Source organism: Pristis pectinata, chromosome 2 (genome assembly GCF_009764475.1).
Source record: "Pristis pectinata isolate sPriPec2 chromosome 2, sPriPec2.1.pri, whole genome shotgun sequence".
NCBI lineage: Eukaryota > Metazoa > Chordata > Chondrichthyes > Rhinopristiformes > Pristidae > Pristis > Pristis pectinata.
The window spans coordinates 41,475,299-41,488,323 of NC_067406.1; the positions used below are offsets into that span (position 1 = coordinate 41,475,299).

Consider the following 13,025-nt stretch of genomic DNA (forward strand, 5'->3'; position numbering starts at 1 on the left):
TTAAGAGTGTACTACCTCTTGACATTAGTCCTACCAAGGTGCAACACTTCACATTTATCTGGGTTAAACTCCATCTGCCATCTCTCTGCCCACAACTGCAACTGATCTATATCACGCTGTATCTATCGCTAGTCTTCTACACTATTCACAACTCCACCAATCTTGGTATCATCTGCAAACTTACTAACCCATCCATCATCATACTCATCCAGGTCATTTATGTACATCACAAACAGCAGAGGTCCCAATGCAGATTCCTGTGGAACACTACTCACAGGCCTCCAGCCCAAGTAAGTCACTTCAACTACCACCCTCTGTCTTTTATGGGCAAGCCAGCTCTGGATTTCTACCACCACAGAGCACTAACATCAGCAGTCCTGTCGGACCTTAATCCAGCCAGTTGGAAAATCAAGGTTAGACTACAAAGGCAATTATGTTCCCATTCATCTTGTTTTCTGTTGTGAACTTGGCAGAATGTGCAAAATAGCCAGTGGACTCTTCCTCACATGAGCAAAAAGGTTTTACATATTTTTAAATTTGATCATTGGTACTGTCTAATGCCTTTCAAGACTAAAATATCTTTTAGGATATTTCAAACTCAGAACTGTGAAACACCCTCACTAATTTTGTGGAAAAGTGGACTGTCAGTCACAAGTATCATAAAAATTTATGACAAAAAGCAACCATTATTAAGATTTTCCAATCTTCAAAAAATCTGGATCATCTTTTGTTAAAAAGCTTGCATTAAATATAATATTTTTGGGAATAGACGATGGAAAGTGTGGTATTTAAATACACAAATACATATCTTTATCCATCAAATTACTGCCAAATGCCTTTCAAAACAAACAATTTGTACTGAGTTGTAACAGCTGCACCTTGATAGAGGTGCTGTGAGATGCTTTGATGCTAAAATCTATTTCAGATGACTGAAATGTACCCAAACGAGAATACTAACACATTTTTTGCATAATCACGCATGGATGCACAACCCTCCCATATCCTTTGCACAAGTGGGTAAATTATCCCAAGAATTGTTACATCTATTGCTAAAATTCATTATCAGAATGAGATGCTATATTTGTAAACTAATATTTGCTAACAAAATAGGAACCTGTAAATTGCTTTCGATTGTTTTTTCAGAGCATATTCAATAACTCAGCAGTTTAATTTTCACTGCAACATTAAATTGCAAATAGTGTGTCCTCTAGATTGAGAGAGAGATTTCATGAACCAACTCATTTATAGTCCCGACTACTTTGCCATGTTCAAATGTTTACGCATAGGAGACCATCGCATTTGTAAAGTATCCAATTCAGTGTATTCAAAAAAAATCTAGATCCTCTTTTTTGATTAAAAGTTTGCATCAAATACATTATTTGGGGGGTTCAAGTAGATATAGGGTAGATGACTAGGAAAAGCAGCTCTGCATTCTAGCTTGATTTATGACAGTGCAATCATTCCTTTGCTCATTTCCGAGGGTTATTTTTTAATTATAAGATATTAATTATTCCAAATGATTCAAGTATCCGTAAAAAGGGGGCACAATCAGTTCTACTGTGTGGCTGGGTTAGTATCCTCTTAGACCAAAGCTGTCACTCACAATCACTGTTTAATGGGCCATCGGGAACAGGCTACCGACATGCAAGGAGAACCCAGCCCTGCCCCGGCCCCGGCCCTACCTCACTCCGCTTCTCCTCCCAATGTTGTGGATGAAGAGCAGCGACCGGTGGCGCCCACGACTGCACAGAGTCACACACGTCCCCGCATGCGGACCTGGTGTCCACCACCTCCTGTCGCTGTGGTCACCACCAGCGGCTCGGCCTCGGCGTCCGCTCCCACTCCGCACTGAGCGGCTTCAGGCTCTCGGTGGCCGCCCCCCCGCCTCGGCCATTGGTTGTCACAGTACCGATTGTTGCCATACACGCACACCACAATGTGACGTCACGCCGCACCTCCCCGCCCCCCACGCACACACCAGGCAGACGCTGATTATGACGCCAACGCGACTGCCTGTTTTGCATACGCATCTCCCGCCCCGCCCCACCCCACCCCTCCCAGAGCATTATGAATTTTCCTTAATTGGTCGTTTTTGATGGGTGAAAGCTTGCTGATGAGCCCAAAACAGGTGGTCTAATGGACAGTGAAGTAGGTTGTCCAAACTTACAGTGGGATCTTGATCAGCTGAGTAAAAGGGCCAAGGAGTTGCAAGTGGAGTTTAATTCAGAGGGGTTGGGGATTTTGGAACGTCAAATCCAGGTAGGATTTTCACAGTGAGCGGCAGGGCACTGGGGAGTGTTGTAGAACAGAGGGACCCTGGAGTCCAGGTACGTGCTTCCCTGAAAGTGGAGTTACAGAGAGAGAGAGAGGTTGGTGAAGGCAGGTTTTGGAATGCTGGCCTTCATCAGTAAGGGCATTGAGTATAGGAGGGCATGGTGTGGTTGTACGGGTCACTGGTGAGGCTGCAGTTGGAGTATCGTGTTCAGTTTTGGTCATCCTGCTATAGGAAAGATGTTATTAAACTGGAAAGAGTATAGAAAAGGTTCACTAGGATGTTGTCAGGACTCGAGGGACTGAGTTAAATGGAGAGGTTGAACAGGTTAGGACTTTATTCCTTGTTGCATAGGAGACTGAGAGGTGATCTTATAGAGGTGTATTAAATCATGAGGGGCGTAGATGGGGTGAATGCGCTCAGTCTTTTTCCCTGGGTTGAAGAATCAAGAACTAGAGGACATAGGTTTAAGGTGAGGGGGAAAGATTTAATAAGAACTTGAGGGGGCAATTTTTTTCACACAAGGGTGGTACGTATGCGAAATGAGCTGCCAGAGGAAGTGGTTGAGGCAGGTACAATAACAACTTTTAAAAGACAGTTGAGGCAAATGGAACTAGCTTAGATGGGAATCTTGGTCAGCGGTCCCCAGTTGGGCCAAAGGGCCTGTTTCCATGCTGTATAACTCTATGACTCAAAATGCAGTTGTGACAATGTGTTTTACCCAAGTCTCATTGTTTATTAACTATTAATATTGTTTATTAAGTCTCATTAACTATATTGTTTATTAACTATTAATATTGTTTATTAAGTCTCATTAACTATATTGTTAGGCATAAGTGCACTTTTTCGTAAGTGCAAATTAAAAACTGCAGATGCTGGGAATCTGAAATAAAAACAAAATGCTGGAAATACTCAGCAGGTCAGGCTGGATCTGTGGGAGGAGAAACAGTCAATGTTTAAGAACACAGAACATTACAGCACAGTACAGGCCCTTTGGCCCACAATGTTGTGCTGACCTTTTAACCAACTTTAAGATTAACCATTCCCTCCAACATAGCCATCCATTTTTCTATCATTCATGTGCCTATCTAAGAGTCTCTTAAATGTCCCTAATGTATCTGCCTCTACCAATACCCCTGGGAGCACCTCTGTGTAAAAAATCTTACTTCTGACATCCCCCTTATACCTTCCTCCAATCACCTTAAAATTATGCTCCCTCGTGTTAGTCATTTTCACCCTGGGGAAAAAGTCTCTGACTGTCCACTCGATCTATGCCTCATCATCTTGTACACCTCTATCAAGCCACCGCTCATGCTCCTCTCCAAAGAGAAAAGCCCTAGCTCGCTCAACCTATCCTCATAAGACATGCTCTCCAATCCAGGTAGCATCTCCTCTGCACCCTTTCTAAAGCTTCTACATCCTTCCAATAGTGAGGTGACCAGAACTGAACACAATATTCTGAGTGTGGTCTAACCAGGGTTTTACAGAGCTGCAACATTACCTCGCAGCTCTTGAACTCAATCCCCTGACTAATGAAGGCCAACATGCCATACAACCTCTTAACAACCCTATCAATTTGCACTGCAACTTTGAGGGATCTATGGACTTGGACTCCATGATCCCTCTATTCCTCCACACTGCTAAGAATCCTGCCATTAACCCTGTATTCTGCCTTCAAATTCGACCTTCCAAGGTGAATTACTTCACACTTTTCCAGGTTGAACTCCATCTGCCACTTCTCAACCCAGCTCTGCATCCTATCAATGTCCCATTGTAACCCTCGACAAACTTCTACACTATCCACAACACCACCAACCTTCGTGTCATCAGCAAACTTACTAACCCACCCTTCCACATCCTCATCCAAGTTATTTATAAAAATCACAAAGAGCAGGAGTCCCAGATAAGATCCCTGCGGAACACCACTGGCCACCGTCATCCAGGCAGAATACGCTCCATCTACAACCACCCTCTGCCTTCTATGAGCAAGCCAATTCCGAATCCACATAGCCAAGTTTCCCTGGATGCCATGCCTCCCGACCTTCTGAATGAGCCTATCATGGGGAGCCCTATCAAATGCCTTACTAAAGTCCATATACACCACATCCACTGCCCTACCCTCATCAATGTTTTTTGTCACACCCTCAAAGAATTCAATCAGGCTTGTGAGGCATGACCTGCCCCTTACAAAGCCATGCTAACTGTCCCTAATCAGCCTATGCTTCTCCAAATGCCCATAAATTCTGTCTCTAAGAATCTTCTCCAATAAATTGCCCACCACTGCAGTAAGACTCACCGGTCTCTAATTCCCAGGTTTATCCCTACTCCCTTTCTTGAACAAAGGAATAACATTTGCCACCCTCCAATCATCTGGTACTACTCCTGTGGCCAGTGAGGATGCAAAGATCATCGCCAAGGGCTCAGAAATCTCTACCCTCGCTTCCCGTAGTATCCTGAAGATTGTCTTTGTAAGTGCCCTACACTTTAATATTTGAAGTGCATATGCATTTGTACCAATCAACATGTGGTCTGAATGAGGAACCATATTCTGAGCAATAGATCAGAAGTTGGAAATTTAATTAACAAATATTGCTGTGGAAAATATGAGTGATTTGTTGCAATGCTTCAAAAACAATTGAATGCATTGAAGTCACAATGTTCTTATGCAAATGAACACTTGACAAATCTCTGTAGAAATAAAGAGTGCCGGTTTAGGCACCTGCAGAGAGTGAAAAACAAAGGTTCCAATGAAAGGTTGTTAATCTGAAACATCAAATTGATTTCATTGTTCATTGATAATACCTAACCACACTTCTCTGTTTTATTTCAGATAGATAGCATCCATAATATTTTGCATTTATAATCTCTTCATTAGACCTATTTATGGCAATAGCCATGTGTTTGGTTACGGGATGTCATTTCAACTTACCTGATACCATGCATGGTTAGAATGTATTTCCCTGCCCACAATGCCAATAGCTCCATATGGTGTCTGTTCACTTTTTCTGTGCCCATGTTCAGTTTGTCAGAACCATTAGGTGTGGAGGCATCACAATCTTGTTTTTTAAAACATCAGTTATACTCTGTTTCCTATTCAAAATTACCACCGTAACCGAAAGCTGTGAATTGTCCACTCAACTTTCCAGCAATACATTTTAATTCCACTCACATACCAATATAAACATGTTTCTTGACCCAAAATGTCAACTTACAGCTTTTTCCTTCACAGATGCTGTTTGACCTGCTGAGTTCTTCCAGCATTCAGTTCTTTTGTTCAAGATTTCAGCAAATGCAGTCTATTTTGTCTTCATTTTTCATTTATTCTCTTCCAAAGTTCTACAGCGCACCACTTGGGGGGGGGGGGGGGGAGATCTCTAAACATATCAAACTTAGACATTAGTATGTAAAAGTTTGTACAAGTCTTAAATATGTAGTGTAAGCTATTATGATCAAAGTGTATTTTATCTACACACAGAAGTGGTCATAGCTCAATGATATAACTATTATGACATTCATGTTTTTGCACGGCTCTGTCCATAAAGCTGACAAAGTCAAAGGATGTATATGCGTAACATAGTTCAAATGATGAGCATTATAACATATTAGCATGTTAGATAGAAACAAGAAGTCAATGTGAATAATCATTTGAATTCCCCTTTTTCCATTATCTTTACTGATATAATCATACAACAAATATTTTAACATAATTGAAATCACATCATGCCAAATTAATTTCACGGTAAGCAATAAAAGTTTGATTAAAAAGCTAAAACTGAAATTGCACCCAATTCAAGTAAGTGACACTGATTATAATAGTACATTTTAATCTGCAAAATTAGAGTAAGTGTTATTGGCAACAGCTGTTTGATGTAGTGATATTATTATCTCAAATGAGTTAAATAAACAGAAACCCTGAACAAATATTAGAGCTGTGAACACACACTGGCTCAGCAGAGAGAGACAAGGAATTCATTCTCTGTGACTTGCCTATCTGCCAGCTATTTTTTTGGTTGGAATATGTAACCTGTTTCAGTATGTACCTCACTCTGAAAATAAAAATAAATACTCCTCTGTATATATTTTGATAATTTGTAAATCCTTTTCACTCTTTGTGCTCAAAAATTTCATACTGACTACAGTTCAAGTATTGGCAGCACCACTTTTCTAACTATAGGTAGTACACAAGAAGTGCCTCATTCACAGCAAATACTTTTAGATATTCTATTCCTTGCTGGGATCACTCTGGGACCAGTCAGATACTGCTCTAATTTTCACTAGAGGCCAAGTAAGGTTTAAATCTAAAGTTAAACTCTTATTTCACTGTCAACACTCCTCACTCTTACAATTTTACAACCTCCCCCCCAACTAACCAAAATAAATTATCTGACTTGAAGTAATTCAATCAAGACTTTTTTTCCCAAGACTTTTTTTTCTGCTTGTCAATTTCCAAAGTAACTCATAAGTGTTCCTTCAGTTCCAAATTGACTTTGCGTAATAAACAATTCAGCGTGTGCAATACAAATAGTGTTCCCTAATTCATCAGCTGCGTTACATCCAATTCACATTATGGAAACATGAGTTATAGCAGAACTACCTGCACTATGTATGCAAACAATGTGCCATTTTTGGAGAAGGCACGTTACTATATGATTAAACAACATTAGGGAATAAATATTTCCCCACTGAATGTTAAGCACTTGAACTTGAAGCTAACTGGTGGAGAGTTCAATTTTGCATGTTCTTCAAAATAATCTCTACTGCAAAAGATGCAATGATAGACGTGGAAAAAATTACCTTGCAAACCTAATACAGCACGAAATATTTAACTAGTAGTTTATGGTGTTTAAAATAAAGTTTCAAAATTTCCTGTCTACTGACTATGGTGTGAATATGTCCTTCATCATCTTGGTGGTCTCTCATGATCGTGGATGATTTACTTCACTTGGTGTTATGGGTTCTGATGTGGCTTTTAAGGCCACTGGGGGAGTGTACCCTCTTTCACAATGGAGCTGATGGAACAACCAGGTGCGTAGTTGCAAGGTGATTGCACCTCCTACAACTTATGTTTGCTCCCAGTGTTTCTCAATAACATCCCCAATGTTTCTTCTTCATTTGGAGTGGTCAAGGGCCAGAGATTCCCAGGAGTGTGTGGGAATGTTGCATTTCTTCAAGGAGTCTTTAAGCACATTCATGAATCTTCTCTGTCCACATGGTAGAGCATGGAATAGAATGTCTATTTCAGGAGTCTGGTATCTAGCATGTGAACAACACAGTAATCCCAATGTTAACAGTGCAGGAGTCAGATGGTGGAGACTGAAGCAAATGGCCCAGTCCTCAGAACACATGGCTCTGTGGTTTTAAATTCAGAAGTCTCGTCATGTATTCTGTTCAGATAATTTCCCACCAGAAACCAGTGGAAAGTGGTAGGTGGCTAGTGAGAAACAATAACAAGAGTTTGTTGGTGAGGACTGAACAAATGATCCACGGGACTCAGGTGAATTCTGTGTATAGAATTACCCAAAATTATTGTGATCCATAAAAGGTGCATCATGGACAGGGTAGGATTAAACTTTTGTTACAGAACACTTTTATTCCCCATGGTCCTTATCGCTTTATGCTTATTCTTCTCCCATCATCTTATGTCAAATCTCAATTACTTACCCAATTAGGATACTAATAAAGTAACACATGGGTCCCATTGACTTTATTGCAGCCTGATCTGCCCATTTGAGGGGGAAAAATCCCTGCTGGGTTTCAGTCAAGTGTCCTTGCTTCCTTCTCTGATGGGATAGGAGCTTGATAAATTTAATAGTCAATTTATAATGTTAGACAGCATGCTTTAGTCATTTTATTTTGTTTTATTGCATTTACACATTTTAGTTTATTGATGGTTTTTTGATAATTAACTTCACCTGAATCAAAAAAAATCTATAAACTTCAAAATGTCACCAGGATAGACTTTTACTTTGCGCAGTAGTGCAAAATGGTTGGTGGTAAATCTGCAGCTTGTGCAAATGAGCCTAAAATTTAATTCCACTGCAAATCAACATCATAATTTCCTGTAATCTGTGAATTTAACCAGTTTGCACTCATCAGTGAAACTGACATAAATGAGGAACTTGCATGTTCCTATTTTCACTAGCCTGACATTGTCCCTTAAACCCTTATCTATTATTTTCTGATTTTTTTCATCCAATATTTTAACAATTTCTAAGCCAAATCTTTGCACCTAATTACCAAGCTTTCACAATGAAGTTGATCTACTGTTATTTTGAAAGAAAACCCGTCATTCTTTACCCTGTAAACATGTTATGAGTTAATTAAAGAAATCAGAGAGAATGGAAACTTCTGTTTCTAAAGCTACATTGACTAATGTCCATTAGGTGGCATTTGTATAGTTAATACGCGGGTTTACTCCTAATAATTAGTTCTATAATTATTTGTGAAAGTGAACACGAATGGGTCTATGGTTGCTGTGTCCATTTTTCAAAAAATTATTTTTCAATAAAAAGACCTTACTTTTAATGGAATGGTACTTTTCTCCTTTCCAATTACTCTTTAATAAAGATAGACCATAGCTAGATAATGAAAATAAATTTGTGATTTAAATGACATCCTCATTGTCATAAGCAGGCCCTTGGGATCGAGGACAACTTGCTTCCTCTCAGGTTCTGTGGGTGCTGGTGAGGCCAATGTGGGAGCTGCAGAATCTTCCACTGATGGGGCAGGGGGTACCTAACAGGGCAAGGGAGTGAGGAGATAGTGAAGTGGTGTGCTCCTATCCTGAATGCCCCTTCCGCACTTTGAGTGGTTGTGGATCAAGGATTCCCAGGAGGCAGTGGAGAGGCTGTACATTTTGAAGAAGGCTTTGACCACAGTCTTGAATCTTTTCCTCCGATAATCCTTTCCAATTATGGAATTCAGAATAAAATGTCAGTTTTAGGAGTCTGATGTCTGGTGTGCAAACAATGTGGCCTGCCCAATGGAGCTAATTGAGTGCAATTAGGGCCTCAGTTTTATTTATTTATATTTTTATATTCATTCAAGGAATGTTGTCTTCTGTATAACTTAAAGCTATATTGATAATCACAAAGTCTTTACTCCTCAAATAAATATCATCTGGTATATAATAGATGTGCACTGGCTGCATAAAACATGCTTCAGTATTTTACAGAGTCATGGAGTTGTACAGCACAGAAATGGACCCACCATGTCCATACCAATAATTTGCTCCTCTACACGAATCCCATTTGCCCACATTAGGTCTATATCCTTCTATGCCTTGTCACAAACATGTATATATGAAATAAATGAATTATTGTTATTGTTCCCAATTAACTTTTTTTGGAAATTGGATAGAGGGAAGGTGTGTGGAAAAAATTAAATTTTTAAATCATGGGATAAATGTAGCGCACAGTAATTTAAAACTCTTGCCAAAATGGTGGTAGTTCTGAAACAAATCTGAAGAAATGGTAGACTCTTGAGCAGTAATTATGGATAATTATGTTGCTTTCTTTGCTGAAAATCCTTAGTTCTCTGCAGGGTATTTCAACCCTTGTTATTTAATTAAAACTGATATGTTTGACTTAGTTGAACATCATGTTAAAATTACAGATTCTGATCATGCACCCTTCCATGGCAGTATGATTTGTGATTATGGATGTTATTTGTCAGATGTCACATGCAAACTGAAGAACAATTTGCTTTGCATTTCTTTTCTGTTTGACCGGTTTACTTAGCAGGCACAGGTAAACTTATACAGTGTTTACAAGTGTGTCAGCTGATATGGTATCAAAACTGTTGAATATTTTAGTATTGAATCCAAAATAGTCCCAGCAATCCTCTACTCCATAGATGGTTAACTTTGATGCCTGGACTGATTTAAAGTTCTTACATTTAGGAATTGGTGACTAGATTTTTCATTTTTGAATCATTCTGACTTCTTTGAAAATGAAGGATAAGTTTGGATGGGACTTGAGGTAATTTTTTTTTGGTATAACGTTTGACATTGTACATATTGTTTTACAGAATTACTGTGTTAGTCATCTAATGACATACAAAAAGAATGTATTGAACACATAGTAATGCAATTGCAATGAATATTTTCAGTAAATGACAAAAAAAGGGGGAAAAGAGTTGATAAGACATGTTAGAGAGGGTGGGCTAAAGGGAAATGTGGGGGGGATAGGATTGCTCTGACAGCTAGCAGACACTCAATGGGCTGAATGGGCATATGTTGTAAGTAAATTATGGCTCACTGAAGTCATTTCCAGCCAGTGATACTGTTTAACTCCTTAAAAGAACATTGCATATTTTTGTTTAAATGTCTTATTCATTCCTCAATCTTTCATTTTTATTTACAACTCCCAACCCATCCATTGTGGTTGACTCTTAAATGACCTCTGAAGCGGTCTCGCAAGTCATTCATTTGTATCAGCAACATTCCTCCACGCTGTTATCTCTTTTCCAAGGAATCAGATTTCTTAAACACACTGTGGATGGCTCACCAAGTGTAATCCTCACAGAATGCTTGAGATCATTGCACTGCCTTTCCTTTGCATCTAGATTAAAAATAGATGCCTTGCTTTACACTATATTTTATTATTATAACATTATTTATCTTTGGATGTTCTATTTACTTCATGGATATAGTCTGACTTTTTAAGAAAAAGAGTCAAGTTGTATGGCAACAATTCACAAAACAACCTTCATACTTTAAATCTTCAGTAACTGTGTAATTTTCTACACTTCCCATGTCACCCAGATTGGAGCCTCACACATTATTCCTGCAAAGGAAAGAATTTACAAAGGGATTTGGAAGTCCTGTTTTGGGATTTTTTAAGGAAAAGTGGCCAAGAGTTCCAGCAGGGCTGCCACTGGAAGAACCTGGCAAGAGGTGGCTCAAGTTATCTTCACAGGAGTGAGAAACAACTTATAATTGAACAATGTTTGCAAGAAATGTCATGTTCTCACAAGATATGTTAAGGTGAAGTGATCTCTAGTGATTAAAAGGTGGAAATGGGCTAAAACGTTGCAGGTTGTGTTCTACGATATCAACGGATGAAGAATTTTGGTTAGAAAATTCACACCTATCCACTGAATGGAAATTGGCTCAGTTTGAAAGATGTTGATGTGTTATGGGCAGCATCTCAGGTTGATAAGTCTGCCTCACCTTTGCAGATTATTGGGAGAGGTTTGCTGCTTAAAACAGAAGGAAACAGGAGGAGAAGGCAGAAAGACTGGAGGAAAAGGATGAGGAGGATAGGATGATGATGATAAAGATGATGAAAAAATCCATCATTGTGTCTGACACCAGAGACTGGCATTGTGAGGAATGACCAAAATAGATTAGAGGGACATATGTCATAGGGAGATACACTGGGCACTAGGAGGCTGCAATCTGGCAGCAAGGGTAAAGAATATTGTGTGGGGCTCACTAGAGGGAGGGTCCACATATACGTATGTACTGCCTAAAAGGACTCAGATGAGCACCACGAATAGGATACTTCCATGATGTGGCCATGTGGATACACAGGGAGATAGTGAACATGCTGTCAGGCCTACCTCAGTGCAGGAGATGTCAAGTAGCATGCAGAAGTTCTCACAGTAAGTTGTTCAAAACCAGGAAACCATGACCTCCAGAGATCCTATGCATTTTTTTGCTGGTTCAGGTGACAGCTGCTGTGGAGGTGCAGGTGGAAGCCTTTCAATGTCTTGCTGGTTTGATCAGTTTTACCATGATCCATATAGATCTCTAGCTTTTACCATTAAGGAACAGCTTAAGGCTCTTCAGGAACAGCAATATGCCATCCTGGAACAGCTTGATTTCATCAGTGAGCAGATCACTGCTCTCAGTAGACACAGGGATATTACCCAAAAGCAGCTCATGTTTTCCAGGAGCAGAGGGAAGAGGCAAGGGAGTAGCTAGTTAATTCCTGATGTAGGGTCCACACCTGAAACCTCAATCTTCCCTCTGCCTCCACAGATGATGCCTGACCCGCTGAGTTCCTCCAGTAGTTTGTTTTTTGCTTCAGGTGACAGCATCTGCAGCCTCCAGCTAGCTAATTTGCATGAACAGAGAGATGCTGCATATTAGCACAAGAGGGTTGCCACCTGTGAGATTACTGTCCAACAGGAAGACAGATGTGGACATGGGAAACGTCTATTCTGCAGAAGCAAACTCATGCCCCTGTGCCCACTCCCACATCTCTTCATCAAAAGCAGAGCCTTGGTCAGGTTGCAAAGGAAGACAATTTCAAAGACAAAAGGAAAACAGCAAGAACCAGTCGTCTGTGTCTCAAGGTCTGTCAGCCATCTCAGCTCTGGGTCTGGAGGCTAAAACAATGGTTGAGTGCACAGAATGTCAGCAGATGGTTGCATTGTTGTCTACCCAGTCCATCAAAGTGCACCCGCTGTGTCAGTTTAGGACATGATGTCCCTCACATAAGAGAACTGCTTCTCTGGGAAACTGACTCACTGTGTCCCACAGCCAGCCATCCCAAACTTCTCCTTCAGTTGGTCTTGGGCAGCAGTCTGATTCCAGCACTTTGTGGGAAAGAGTTTCTCCTGGGTCATCAAGGAGCAGCCATCCAGAAGCCAACTGCAACTACACAAGGAACCCAGCTATGTAGCACTAGGACAGTAAAGCCCACATTTAAGGTTGTCAAACAGGAAAGGCATTAAGGTGAGAAAGTTTAGATTAATTTATATTATTTGACACCCACATTGCTCTTAAAATGCTTATGACATCCAT

The 13,025-nt window shown here is 40.1% G+C and overlaps 1 protein-coding gene across 1 annotated transcript in view; it reads right to left on the minus strand.

Annotated features, from left to right (window-relative positions):
* Positions 1–1,874, minus strand: part of LOC127580693 (probable E3 ubiquitin-protein ligase HERC1) — a 216,980-nt gene extending 215,106 nt beyond the window's left edge. Inside the window, 1 exon segment of the mRNA XM_052034452.1 lies at positions 1,683–1,874. The gene's annotated coding sequence lies outside the window, so the exon portion shown is untranslated.
* Between the last annotated feature and the right edge of the window lie 11,151 nt (positions 1,875–13,025).